The sequence below is a fragment of the Pinus tabuliformis genome, chromosome 8 (assembly GCF_031772625.1).
Source record: "Pinus tabuliformis cultivar Carrire ecotype Pingquan chromosome 8, CPIR1, whole genome shotgun sequence".
In the NCBI taxonomy this organism is placed as follows: domain Eukaryota; kingdom Viridiplantae; phylum Streptophyta; class Pinopsida; order Pinales; family Pinaceae; genus Pinus; species Pinus tabuliformis.
Window position 1 is genome coordinate 86,089,555 of NC_142294.1, and position 15,210 is coordinate 86,104,764.

Sequence of the window (15,210 nt, forward strand, 5' to 3'; positions counted from 1 at the left end):
GCTTTTCATTCTGAAACTTTTAATGGTGCTGTTGTAAATTATCCTACATATGATAAGGAGTTGTATGCGTTGGTACAAAGCGTCAAAAAGTGGAAACACTACTTGATGGGCAAAGAAACTGTTATACATACCGACCATCAGCCCTTACAGTACTTGCAATCACAAAGCAAGTTACAATAGTCACGACACTTCAGATGGATGGACTTCTTGCAACAGTTCCATTTGGTAATAAGGTATAAGAAAGGTACTTTGAATAAGGTTGCTAATATGCTTTCAAGGCCTATTATTGGTGTTGTTACTTTACTTAAGAATGATTCCATTGTACATGATAGTTACATAGAACAATATGCATCTGATGATGACTTTAAAGATGTGTATGCTAACTTGAGTAAAGGAAATCATGTAGAGGAAAATGACTATCACATGCATAACAATTTGCTGTTTCATTTGGGCAAGTTGTGTAGACCACAGGGGGAGAGGATAAATGTCATAAGAGAAGCTTATTCTTCTCTTATTGCTGGCCATTTTGGTGTGAGAAAAATAGTTGCACATCTACAGAGGTATTGCTATTGGCCTCGCATGGTAGATTTTTTTTCAAGGTTCATAAGAGGTTGTTCATTATGTGCTACAAGCAAGCCTAGCAATAGGAAGCTTGGTTTGTATACTCCTTTGCCGGTACCTTCTAGACCATGGGAGAGCATCTCTATGGATTTTGTAGGAGGTTTGCCAAAATCTCGAAAGCAGCATGATTATTTATATGTAGTAGTTGATCGTTTCAGCAAAATGTGTATACTTATGCCTTGTAAGAAAACTATAACTGCTGAACAAACTGCTGAATTATTTTTTCATCATGTATGGATTCACTTTGGTTTGCCTACTTCCATTATTAGTGACAGGGATTCCAGATTTGTGGGGAATTTTTGGTCCAACCTATGGGAGATGATGGACACAAAGTTGAAGAAAAGTACTGCTTTCCATCCGCAAACAGATGGACAAATCGAAGTTGTGAACAGAACCATTGTGCACCTCTTGAGAGGTTATTGCAGCAAGCATCCCAAGCTTTGGGATGAACATTTGCACTACATACAACATGCTTACAATCGTGCCAAGCACTCTTCCACAAACACCTCACTGTTTGAAGCTTGTTTTGGTTATTTGCCAAAATCACCTCTTGATTTCATTCTTGAGAAAGATGTTGCCATTGAGGGACATAGTGACATTGACAAAGCTCGTTCATTCATTGAAAGGATTCAACAAATACATCAGCAAATTCAAGAACAGCTTGAGAAGAGTCAAGGCAAGTACAAGAAAAGACACGACAAGCATAGAGTCGATCACAAGTTTCAAGAAGGAGATGAGGTATGGCTGTACATTAGTAAGGAAAGGATGCAAGGAGAAGGTAAAAAGCTGAAGCCTATTCGTTATGGTCCATTCAAAATCCTTAAGAAGGTTGGAAATAATGCTTTTCAATTAGATTTGCCTTCCTACATGCAAATGTATTCTGTTGTCAATGTGGAGAGCTTACGTTTGTATGAACCTCCTTTGATTGCTGATCATGAAATTGTTGTTCAGCTGCCATATATAGAAGATTTCTCGCCAGAATTCTTAGATGAGCTGAAAGAAGATACAATCCTTGACAGAAGGACACGCACTTCAAGAAGGGGCAGTGTAGATTATGGTCGGGTTGGTTTCAAAGGCAGAAAATCGAATAAGGCAAAGTGGATGGAGGTGGACAGAGTGAGAGCGCTGTACCCTCACCTCTTTAACAGGTAGTTGAAGGCTTTTGGGGTCCAAAAGCTTCCCAATGGGGAGGCGTGATCAGGTGCTCATGTCCTACGTGTCGTAAAATGCTCAAAATTTAAAGTGCTTATAACTGGTTCAAAGTTGAATGACTGGAAATTGCTCGTCTTCCCGATTCCGGCGCCACAAACGGTTCAAAAAATGGTCGCCGTATGAGGAAGTTATGGCAAAAAGAAGAATTTGTCCATAACATTAGAAATTTTAATTTTTCAAAAAAAAATTAAAAAAGGAATATTCCACAGGGCACGAAATCTGAGGCAACCACCAAACATTAAATGTAACTGCAGTTAAGTTGGCGGAATTTTGGCAGGAGTGCCAAATTTGGCGGACCCGCCATAATTGGCGAAGCTAACTAGAGTTAACTAAAGTTAGCTGGAGTTTTTCTAGGGGCAAACTGGAGAAACTTTAAATGGCCATAACTTTGGCTAGGAAAGTCGGTTTTGGATGGATTTTGTTTTTGATTTTGGGTATTTTCAACCTTCTGAAGCCATTGGTGTAGGTCTTACAGCCATCTGAGGTCATTTACAGAGGTTTTGGAGCCGTGAAAGTTCTAGGAGCCACCAGGGCCTAGTTTTGTGAAGACTGTATAGGGTTGCAGGTATCCATTGGAGGTGATCCAATAGTCAATCCTGAAGGATTCAAGTGTTCTGAATCCATTTTTACCATCTATTTCTCCTGTAGATGCTTCTATTCAGCTGTATTTTCAATTTGAGCATTTAATAAAAACAAGGACAAGCCCGGTTGGGAGCTTTGGACCTAGCAGACATAGCCCTGGAGGGGGTGAACTGCTTTATCAAATTCTTTTGCATTTGTGGTTGATTTATTTTGCAGATCAAATTCATTTTAATGTGTTAAACAGTAAAAGGAAATAACTCTGCTATGCTTAAATGGGTCATGAACAGCTGAAAATTTCATGTGTTTTCTTTCTGCAAGACATGGAAATCTTTTAACATGTTTAATTCTGAATTGAATACCTTGCAAACAAATTTCAAGTAGTTTCAAATTCAGATCAAGCGATGGAACCTTCAGAGGTCCATACACATCACTATGCACAAGCTCTAATATCTTTTTCGCCCTGTTACTACCAGAGGGGAAACTCACTCGATTCTGCTTCCCATATACACAATTTTCACATAAATCAAAATCCAGAGAGCTATTACTCATTCCTTCTACCATACCTTTGCCATGAAGTATTTGAAGGCCCTTCTCTCCAATATGTCCAAGCCTTTGATGCCACAGCTTGTTCTTCTCTCCAGAGACCACTAGATTTTCTGCTCCACTTTCAGGAACCACAGAACTGTTGCACCCATCAATAACAGTGCTACCTTGCAGCTTGTACAAAGTTCCAATCTGAACTCCCCGCATCAATACTAGTTCTCCCTAAACCATCTTGCAGGTATCCTTCTCGAACACTGTTTTTACACCTGCATCATCCAACTTGCTTACAAAAATTAGATTTCTGGCCAATGCAGGAATATGCAGAACACCCGGAAGTGTTCTAACCCTTCCACCTTGTAGCTTCAACTTTACTTTTCCACGACCAATGATTATAGCCTTCTTATCATCCCCCAAGAAGACATCACCACCATCATATTTCTCATACTCGCATAACCACTCTCTATGGGAAGTGAAGTGAAAGGATGCACCTGAGTCAATCAACCATGCCTCGTGATCTACATGTGTACTTGAAGAAGCCAAGTACACATCCCCACCTTCATCTGAGGTAGTTTTCTCTTTTACAGAAGGAGCATCATCAGATCCATTTCCTTTATCAGGAGCTTTAGATTTACAGTGCCTTTTGTAGTGCCCTTCCTTTCCACATTTCTAGCACACCACCTTTACAGGTTTTCCTGGAGATTTAGATCTCCCTCTAGATTTAGATCTCCCACTCGATGACTTATTTTTGTTTCTGTTTTGGGATTGTCCTCATACAGACAAGGCATCACCATCCTGGCTCTCCATATTTTTCCATTTCATCTCCTCCATCAGCAAGGCTAAGACTATTTCATCAAACTGCAAGGCAGTTGCATTGCTACCTATTGCAATAACCAGACAATCCCACGAATTTGGTAGAGAACACAACAAAATGATGCACTTATCTTCATCTGAAATTTTAATATCAACAGATGCTAACTGACTTACCACAATATTAAATGCGTTCAGATGCTCTGTCACTGAGTCTCCATCTTTCATCCTCAGGTTATACAACTTTTTCTACACGGACAGTTTATTCACTAGAGACTTAGATTGGTACAAAGTCCCTAACTTGTCCCACAAAGCCTTCACCGTAGCTTCCCCTGATACATTCAGCAATACTGAATATGAGACATGCAATCGTATTGTGCTCTTCACCTTCCAATCCAACTTCTTCCATTCTTCATCAGACACTCCCGTTGGTTTGGTACCCGGATCTACCGTTATTCACTGATCTTTATCCACCAACAAATCCTCCATCTTGAGTTTCCAAAACTCAAAACTCTAACCATTAAATTTCTCGATCTCTATCTTTCCACTGCTCGCCATCTTCTTTCACCACTAGAATCGATCTCGCAGATCTCCCATTGAACAGGGTCTACCACAGGCCTGAGCGAAATCCCTTAGCAACAAAGGCGTCCCCTTGAAGCCAAGACAACTCTGATACCAAATGTAGGTTTTAACCCCGTATAGAAATTACCTGTATATGAATTCTCAAACACAGAAAATAAACAATGCGAGAGAATAACATATAAAACAAATATAGACAGAGATTTTCCCCTGGATCCCAAAACTGGGACTACTAGCTTGATTTTTCATTATATTCCTTTCAATGTTACAATACATATTTATACATTCCGAAGCATCCAATACCATGGATTTAAAACCATCGCGTCCAAAACCATGTGCGAAAATCATGTACAAAACCATAGGTGGGTCCGCCCAACCTAACATAGGGTCTAAAACAAAAATTTTCCGAGGCGCTGCCCCGAACCCCATAGAGTGGGGTTATGGGTACCCCTCAAACCCCCTATGACCTCCCCCCCCTCTAACCCCTAGGTAACTACATGGGCTAGTCATGGAAAGAATATAACACAACCCAACACTTTCATAGTCGCGCAGTGGCTCAGTGTAGCGTGATCCCTCAGCAGGGTCCAATGGTATTACTATGTGCAGAGATTTCTTTTCGAAAATCATCTTGTGATTTTTCAAATTAATCACCCCATTCATGTCAGTGGCCCAATCAATTCCTAAGAGCACGGGGTAGGGATTGTTGTCATCAACAATCTCTATCACTTCAAATTTTGCCAGTGCACTCACTCCCTCAATATCCATAGTGATTCCCTGCAATCGGCCCAGGGGTATTATCTTCTGTTGGTTTGCCATGCATAGCTGAATAGGAGACCACTGCAACGTAGGGCTCCCCATGCGCTCCCATGTCTGCTTTGGCAGAAAATTCGTGCCCCCCCCAACACATGCTTATTGTCCATATTTCCCATCGCAAAGTTCACGTGCATCCGTGCAGGTGGTTTACCATAGGTCTGTACCCATCTGGATAGATGCACACGCAGACCATTCTGGCAATTTTATCTAGCTTTCAGCCACCCCATATGCTTCCCAAACTATTTGTGTATCATCCTCCTACATGCACGCCAGTCATAAATGTTTCCTTTGTGCATACCCCACCACCTCGCGGGCATAGCACGCATTACCCAATTCAAGGCTTCGAATCGTTGCTTTTCCAACACCTCCCTTTCAAATTGGTCTAGGAAAACATCTACCTCTCCTAATCCATCGTAAGTAGGTAAATTTATCATTTCCATTGATACACAGTGCAACGATATTGTCATCATATTGCAGTTTAACGTGGTTACCTTATTTAACCTGTTCTGCCACCACTCTATATCCTCATATGAATCTAAAGTATAGGATCTTTCGAGCTCCCATGAAATTTGTCCATCTACAGTGGGATTTACCTAGTCTTTCTCTCGCATGGTTATCTTGTAGATGAAGTCCAAATCGTCATCACTTTCATAGTTGCACACTGGCTCAGTGTAGCACGATCCCTCAGCAGGGTCCAATTGTATTACTACGCGCAGAGATTTATTTTCGAAAATCATCTTGCGCTTTTTTAGATTAATCACCCCATTCATGTCAGTGGACCAATCAATTCCTAAGAGTGCAGGGTAGGGATTGCTGTCATCAATAATCTCTATCACTTCAAAGTGTGCTAGCATGCTCGGTCCCTCAATATCCACAGTGATTCCCTACAATCGGCCCAGGGGTACCATCTTCTGTTGTTTCACCATGCACATCTGAATAGGAGACAACTGCATTGTAGGTATCCCCATGTGCTCCCATGTCTGCTTCGACAGAACGTTTACGTCCAATCCAAAATTACCTGGTCCATCTCATATTCTCCAATATGTGTGGTTAACCTCATTTCTCTTCCTATTCTTGTCTTGTGTTTTCCAATCTTTCAAACTACATGCAATTCTCCTTGCGTGGTCCCCGGGCATCTGTTAATGAGTTCCTGCAATCCCTTTATAACCTTATTGTCGCGCAGTAGCTTCATGCACGTTTCCAGGAACATTGTGAGCATCGATGGGTCCATCTCTGGCTTTGATATATCTTTGCTTCCTGAAGTGGAGGCATCATCAAAACTCTTCTTAGCTTCCATAAAGGTTTCTCGAGTGTGCTCCAAATCAAACTCTACTTCTTTCACCAGAGCTTTGTGAACCCAAGTACTTTCTTCGGGATGTTTGCCTTCATCATCTCTTGTCGTAATTCCACTTCAGAGCACAATATTCACATTTGGATCGTCCTCACGTGGCTCAGACCTCATCATTTGTAGGTTCTTAGTCGGGGGAGGTGGTAGTGCTCCCTTGTTGCGTAGCCTAGCTATCAGCGTAGGAAAATCCTCCGTATCATGATCAAATAAGGTACAATACAGACATGATGGATTTGTACAATCATGGGAATAATGTCTTGGCCCTCCATAATTGTAACATATCAGTTGTCCGCGACCTCTCTCAGGTCCTCCTCCACCTTAGCCTCATCCGCACCCTTAGAATCCGGTTCACACCATCCCTGCACCTTGGTCTAGGGGCCCTGTTTCAGCCAAAACCCTGTAGGTGGGAGTTCTATCCATCATTAACTCATAACTTCTACATGTGTGCTCATCATGTCCCACTGATCTACAGAAATTACAAAACAATTGTTGTGAGTTATGCGTGTACTTTTGCAACAAATGGTAGTTCTTTGTAGCATGCTTTCCCCCTATTTGACAAATCATGCACCACAGAGCATGCGCCGCGCTCGGTCATGCTTGTGCTTCCGGTATTAACAACATCGGTCCCCCTCCCGCGAGGTAATTCATGAATACTGGGAAGCGTTCTTTATCGTGACCCTGACCTTTGCATTTCACACACCACACCTCTTCGCGTGCTTCTGGTTGGCTTGTTATCACTTAAGAATTCTAATGCCAAAATTTCTCATACTAGTTTGATGATAAAGGTTGGTGCTAGTCTAAGTTTGATTTTTGTTTTCCTTAGAGTTTGAGTCTTAGTATTCTTGAGTCAAATATGCTTTCTCATTCATCACTGGTCATTCTCATTCATCACCGGTCTCATAGCCATGTGTCAGTGTTGTTTAAAAATTACTATGTGCCACAAAGCCCTTTAGGTGATTTCGTAGCGCATGTAACCATTTTGAAGTGTTTTCGCAGCGCATAAATCCTTTTTAGCAGTTTCACAGCACAACATGTTTTAGGTGATTTCACAGCGTGACATGTTTTAGGTGGTTTCATAGCGCATAATTCAAAATTTACACTGACTGCGCTATGAAATCGTAGATTCGTGCATTCCGCAGCGAATCTTTCCTAACTCTCAAATCTGTCAAGTTAAGTTATAGTTACGTCATTCATTGTCATTTTATGCACTCCACATATCATGTCCAACCGCTTATCTCCATCATTACAGCCGCTAGGTACATTGGTACACACAGATTGCAAGTTCCAAGAAAAGCCAGGTATTCACAGTCTTAATGATGATTGTATTTGTTGCATGAGGAACAAGTCTGCAAGTTTTCAATTTGAATACATTGTTATCAAGCGAGGCAGTGATTCAAGCAAGGCAGAGATTGAAGTTTGAGCAGCGACAGTGTTTCAAACCTTCATGGAGAGATCGGCAAAAAGAAAAGACCACAGATCAGGCAGATGTTTGAGAAACGAACCTAAAGGTTTGGACATAACCTTGAAGAACAGAGAATTCGAGCATGCATTTAAACAAGCTAGATGTTGGAATTTTTGCAAGAAACTCCAGGGAGGTCATGCACAAGTCACCAAGGAATTTGCCCTGAATTTCACAGGACTAAACTCAAAGGTTGGTATGATGGAATTGCAGGTCTCACCAGACATAATATCCACAGTTACAGAGATTCCAAGGGGGCAAGAAAGTTGGTTTAAGAATTTCAAATTTGATATGACCCCATGCAAAGAATTTCTGAAGCAGGAGTTCATTAACTCAGATTTAAACAAGTCTGTTCCTAGAAGTTATGTCAAAGAGTCATATGCCAATTTACTTACTTGTATACAGAAGTACCTTACCTGTGAAGGGATATATAATAAGGTGTATTCATACCATTTTAAACTTCTATTACATTTCACCGGAAAGACATCTATTGATCTACCTTTTTACTTATTCCACAGCTTAAGCTAAATGTGTGACAAGGTGCAGCTAAGGAAAGAAGCCTGTGAGACTTCATTGTTCCACCATGGCTTGGTTAAGTTGATTGTTCTGCATGAACTCCAGAGAGTAGGTAGAGACTGGCCCACATTCATATTCATGTCTGGTTTCAAAAACGAGACCGGTCTCAGTCCTCAAGCTACAAAAGATCTTCAAACAACAACTGGTCATCAAGCAGAAACAAGATCCAGGAGGTTTTCAAAGTTGAAGGCAAGGAAACAAGTAAGGGAATCCACCAAGCCACTGAATATCCAGGATACACCTCAGCAGTCCCTTAAAGAGAAAACTCAGGGTAAAGAAAGTGCACATGAATCAAGCACAGGTGAAGGAGTTCAAAGAAGAAGGACTAGGATCCAGGTAGCTAAAGAAAAAGGCAAATCAAGGATTATTGAAGAAAGCCCTATTTCAAAGGGAGACTTAAATGACGTATTGCAAGCCATCGAAATTGAAGAATCTCCACTAGTTCAAGCAGATTTGATAGAGTCAGGAAAAGACAAGGCTAAGAGAGTCAAAGCCTCGAAAAAACTCAAGTTTGCTAATCAGGTTGATCGATTTGTCTTTAAGCGGAGGAGACCCATAACGAGGAAGTTTAAACAAATACAGGAGGTACTGCCAAGAGCAGATGAAACAGGGGAGGTAACACAGCTTCATGAAAGAAAGGATAAAGGAAAAGAAGTTACCATTCAAGAAGAAGATAGTGTGGAAGAGTTGAAAAAGAGGTTGGAATTGGCAAACTTTGAAATTGCTAGACTGAAGAAAGCTGCCAGGAAATTTGCAATCAAGGAGGCTTATTTCAACCAAATGCAAGCTCGGTGGGAGGACAAAACATTTCAAATACCCGAGGTGGTTGATTTTAATGTTCAATTCTGTAGCTGGACTGTCCCTGCCATAAAGGAAGTGCAATTCATTAGAAAGGTTAATTCAAACTTGAGAGCTGGGATTAGAGGCATGAAGAAACAAATTGAAGACTTAAAGATACAGTTAAGCTAGCTGAAAGAATCTCCTTAAAGAAATCCCATTTCAAGTAAGGCTATGTTTCAAATTTTGATGGTTTTGCTTGGTATAATATTTCTTGAAGAATCATACATTTCCATTCAGTTTTGAAAGGCCTTGGAGCAGTTGAAGAATGTTTAAATAGCAAGAAGCTCAAAATATAAAAATTTTGGGTTGAAACTGTGTTATTGGAATTACACAGCAGTTTCGTAGCGTGCTACAAAACTGCTGAAGATGATGACTAAAGCACAGCAGTTTCGTAGCGCGCTACGAAACTGCTGAAGCTACACAATCTAATCTCAGTCAACCAATTTTGAAATACAAAGGGAAATTTTTTGAAAAAGGAATATCTTCAAGGGATCATCTAAAGCTATCAACTTTCAACAAGGTCAAGACAGGTGGAGGAAACATATATTCAAATCCAACTCTAAACTTTTTGGTCATAAAGTGATCACATTTACTACAGTCCAAGATATGTGAGACAGCTTGGAGGAGCTTTTGCCTTAACACATGGAAAAGGTTGACAACACATCAAGGATGTGGCATTATGATATATTTTGTATAATCAAAGATGAAGGGCATAGTTCATTGGATTCGAACATCTCTGAGGAAAATCAAAGACCGATAAACAGGGGCAGTTTTCTATTATTCAGGGGCAATGGAGAAGATGTGACATTGAAGACCAGCATGGAGCTTTGAACATCCACCAAAACCAAACTAAAAAAGGACCACATGTCAAAGAACTAGAATGATTGTAATTAAGGCTATTATTAGCATAATATGGAGTTAGACTCCTATTTGATTTAGATATCTAGAAAGTCTAGTAGCAGTTTGTTACATTTAATAGGCAGTTAAAATTTGAATAGGTGTCATTAGAAGTAGATGTCGAGTTCCCCTCATGCTTGAGGAGGAATCTCAGTCAGGTATAAGAGCTCTATATATAGGAGAAAGAGAAATGTAATAAGGGTTGGAAATTTATGTAAAAAAGCTCTGATATTTGGCTTATGTAAATGTTGGAGAGGTAAATCCCCTCTACGGATAGAGGCGATCCCTACTAGCCCAGAACGGGTCTAGCAACAATTAGTCAATGCTACTATGCAAGTTCCTAATTGCAATTAAAAGGTAGGAAATGGGCACCTACTTGGATTCCAACGCTATTTTTTGATGAAGAGATGCCGCTCTCGCTCCTTCGCTCTGGCCGGTCACGATCTTCCACGATCTCCGCGAATAGATACCTGCACACACGAAGAGAAAGACAAACACAAGCGTGAAATCTAATAAAAGCAATTATACATCAGTCAGAAAGGATGTAATTCACATTAACCATTACGAAGACAAATGAGAATGGAACCATAATAGTAGTCATCTATTATTAATCAAAAACAGAGAAGAGTACAACCAAATGTTCTGACATCGAATCCTTCTCAAGAGGGCCCAGCCAGCAAGTCTCTTAAGCATTCACCCTTGGAGGTAGATCTCCCAAGACAAAAACTCTCTCTCATACAAGCAACACTCCACAACCTTCCTTAATCTATCTAGCAATTCCACACTTATCACACCAACTACCTACTAGCAGCAGCAATCTGAGCACTATCAACTCCACACAATCCAAACTATCCAAAAACTATCCAAACTAGCTGCTCATGGTAATGGTAGAGGTTTAAATAGGAGAAGGAGTCTCCATGAAAGGTGGGGGGATGAGCTTATCTCCAAGGAAGGTGGCTCAAATGACGAACAGACATGCCATAGAAGGGAGGACGATACTTACAAGGCCAACAACTAGGTTTGGAGTCATCTGGAAGGCTGGCTGTTAGAACAAATTCGCCCAAACTGGATCAGCGCGGGTGTATAACTGAACTGGAGCGCTGACAGCACATCCAAATAATAGAGCAGGCTGTGTCAGCGTGACTTAGTACAAGCATAGGATGCGCTGGCTCATGAAATTCGACCAGCGCGGAAAACCCGTGTGCTTCCACGCTGGCAGCACATCAGTTGCACTATCAGGCGCCAGTCAGCGCGGTTATTTTAATAATAGTCGCGCTGATCAAATAAACTTTGGCAAAGTGGGTCATTTGGCCAGTTTAGAGAGCATGAGCTTGGTTATTTTGAACTCCTGACACAGTAGGGAGACTGACAGGGAGACAGTGAGAAATTACTGTGTAACAGATGCCCCCTAAAGCATGAAGACCGAGAGAGTGGGAGGGGTGAAATGCTTTACAAAACTCGTTGAACTGGAACACCACCAGGAAGGACCGAATATCTCTGATAATCAAGTACATGTAGTCCAGGCATGGGTGCAACCATCCAAAAGACATGAAGAGGGTCTGTGGAATGGATGCAGCCACCCAGCTAAAGAGACCATAGTAATGATAAGGCATGGTTGCAGCCATCCATGAAGACTTGGGTATGGGCGCAACCATCCATCAATGAGTCATGTAATGATCATCCACAAAATCGCAGCCTGGATCATAACAAACAGAGATCCAGGGTCTTGCGCTCCGTCCCCACCCAAACAAAGTACAAGTCCAAGCATGTGAATACAGGAGCTGAAGTCGAACATGCATGAACATCGTCTGATTACCAGTCAATGATGAAAACTATTAACAGACGCGAGAGGTACCACCAATAATGACATTGGTCCTCAAGGTACTATAGGTACAATCCGCGGCGTGTGAATCAATGAGCTGGTGTCGAACACTCGCAGAATCATCCGATCGGAGGCCAATGATGAAAACCTTGTGTCGAACACGAAGAACCTGCCATTGAGGCATGCAGGCTCTAAGGCACCTGAAGAGGGGTCTCTAGGTCACTTTCTTGGATAATGAGCTGAAGTCGACAGGAAGTAACCTTGATCGAAGGTGGGCCATAATGTTTCCCACATCATCGACATGAGACAGAGAAGGATATTTTGTGTGAGACATCAGAGGGAGGTTGTAAGCTTGCAGAGGTCAACTTCTCTTGAACATATTAGCGGCACGACAGCGGATTTGGCAGTATTTGACATCAAATGAGCAGAAGGTCATGGTGACAAGGCAATGAGAAAATGAGAGGTCAAAATAGGGTAACTCAAACCCGCGGAGGCTAGTGTAAAACAAGATGAGAAATCCCCACCCAGACACGAATGCAGACTAGTGCCATGTTCAAGAGCGACATACTGCCAACACGACCATTATTACAGTTCCATTTTCCCCACCATTTCTGGCAGGTACCCCGATTATTTTTGGATGACAAGCTTGACGGGGATAGCATATGCTTGGAAAGCGTCATTGTGATGGTGTCCGATGCCATGAAGTTTTAATGAGCCTAACAAAGGAGGAGCTCGGCGTCTTTTCCTGTTTAGAGAGTCTGAAAAGACAGCGAAAAAGAAAACTCCAGGGGGGTCCTTTTTCGTAAAGTTGTGTCTCCCGAGCCCGAAAAAGTATAAAACAATGCTCGAAAGAACCGCCCGACCGGTACGATCGAGGAGTACTTTTCGTAAGTAGTGACTTCGACCCGAAAAAGTAGAAAAGCGGTCAGAAGTACGTCGTTTTGGAGCCAATAACGAGTTCAAAACAACAAACACCCGGCAATCTTTTTAGTTTAAATAGTCGAAAAAAGAGCTTTAAAGGCGACCGCCTCTCATTTCTTTAACGAGTCGAAAGGGGGAATCGACAATCTTTTTGTCTTTAAACGGTCAGAAAAGAGCTGAAAGCAGACCTCCATTTTTATTCTCTTTAACGAGTGAAAAAGGGAAAAATACTCGGCAATCTTTTCACATTTTACGAGTCAGAAAAGAGCTTAAAGGCGACTCGTCCTAGAGGAACGAGTGGTATAAAGGGTAACAACTGGTTCCGACAAGGGTGGAACTGCTCAAAACATGTAATGGTTAAGAGGCTGGCTAATAAAACCACTCATCGCTGCGGTTCCTCAGGAAAGGAAAAACAACCAAGTGAAAGCATATGATCGGCCAAAGAGATGGCGGCGATGGAATGAAAACAACCAAGGCTCATCTAGTAGAATTCAGCGGATAAACATGGCAATCACGAGATGTAAATCGGGTATGGGTTCATTTTTACACAAGCTTGAACCATGGAGAACTTTGCTTGGATTCTGTTTCATGTTTACACAAGCTTGAAACGAAAAAATATGCTTGTTATAAGTTCGCATGCCCCCAGCATAATGACGCAAAACGAGGTACATGCTCCCCAAGCTTCATTGCATTCAACAAAGTGGATGGAATGAAGGTTCACTTTCGAGATCTTGGAAAGACTCAACTTGGATTTTACGAGATCTTAATCAAAGACTCGATCTGAAAAGGGTGTTGTTTCATTTTTTTAATTAGGTTGACACAGTAAAAGAACTATCCTCATAACCCTTGTTTCATTTTTTAACGAGCTTGACACAAGATCAGGAACTATGCTCGACCAAACCGAGTTTCATTTTTTAACGAGCTTGACACCGGAAAGGAACTATGCTCCACCCAAACTTCATCATAATGAACAGGAAGTTGGGGCTTCTAGGAGTGTTACTCCCGGTGAAAGGACCACATCTTGGAAGTCAGGACCTAATGCCCCCAGGACACTATGCACGACGGTGTCATCACTGGATACAAGCATGGGGTAGGTGGCCACGTAGTTGATCTGCGGTGGGGCAGATACAACTGGTGGATAAAAACTAGGAGGGGACGACAACTGCACAGGAGGCATTGGGGGACTAATGAACGATAATTGATCGATAGTCACAATTCTTCCATCGTGTGGAAAGCAAACCACACGGAAAAGCGAAGAAACGAGGGCCCCCATGGCGTAAACATAGTCGCGACCAAGGAGAAGACTAAAGTCTAAGACACCTTGGGTAACCAAGACGTCTATATAGACGATTTTTCCCCCCAAAGTAATAGGGAACTTCAGGAGAACTCCTAGAGATGGATAGGCTCCTCCGTCGAACGCCAACAGATTCTGAGTGACTGGCCCAAGCTGCGGGGAACCTAAAGCTTGCCAAGTAGTGTACGGCATAAGACTGACAGACGCCCCTTCATCCAAAACAGTGCCAGGTATTGCCTTAGCACAGGCATGTACTATGATCTGGAAAGGCATATGGGATGGAAGGCGACTGACAATCAGGTGATTCCAATCAAAGGAAGTGACCAGACTACTTGGTGGGGGAATCGTATGATTGCCCCCATGTGCTAAAGGAATCGAAGGAGAACCTTCGGGAGCAGGTGGGTTAGGAGAGTCATTTCGGGACTCAGGAGAATCTGAAGAGACGAGAAGAACATGGGCGTGATTCTCTTCCGAAACAGAGTGAGCGAGCGGCGGACTCGAGTCGACATTCTCTCTGACCAATGGTTGGTCTGGAACAGGCTGGACACAGCCGGGTTCGGGAAGAGGGGCCTGGACAAGAGAAGAATGTGAACCAATCTCATTGTCGGGAGGCGGATGATCTACAGCTGCAGAAAGACATTGATATCCAACGGGTAGGTGGGGTGAAGGAGCTATAAGACTTGCCAAAACACTGGAGGCTTTATCCATGAGCGGACAAAGGTGAAGGGGATGATTGCCTTCACAAATTCTACAGGGGATTCGAATCTTCCCATTCTCCTTACCTTTTTGAGTCGATAGGGGAACATCGTCGTGAGCCTCAGTGGACGATGAGGGGCGGGCCGGATCACGAGACCATACTTCTAGTACCCTGGGAATGCCAGGAAAATCGCGAAGAA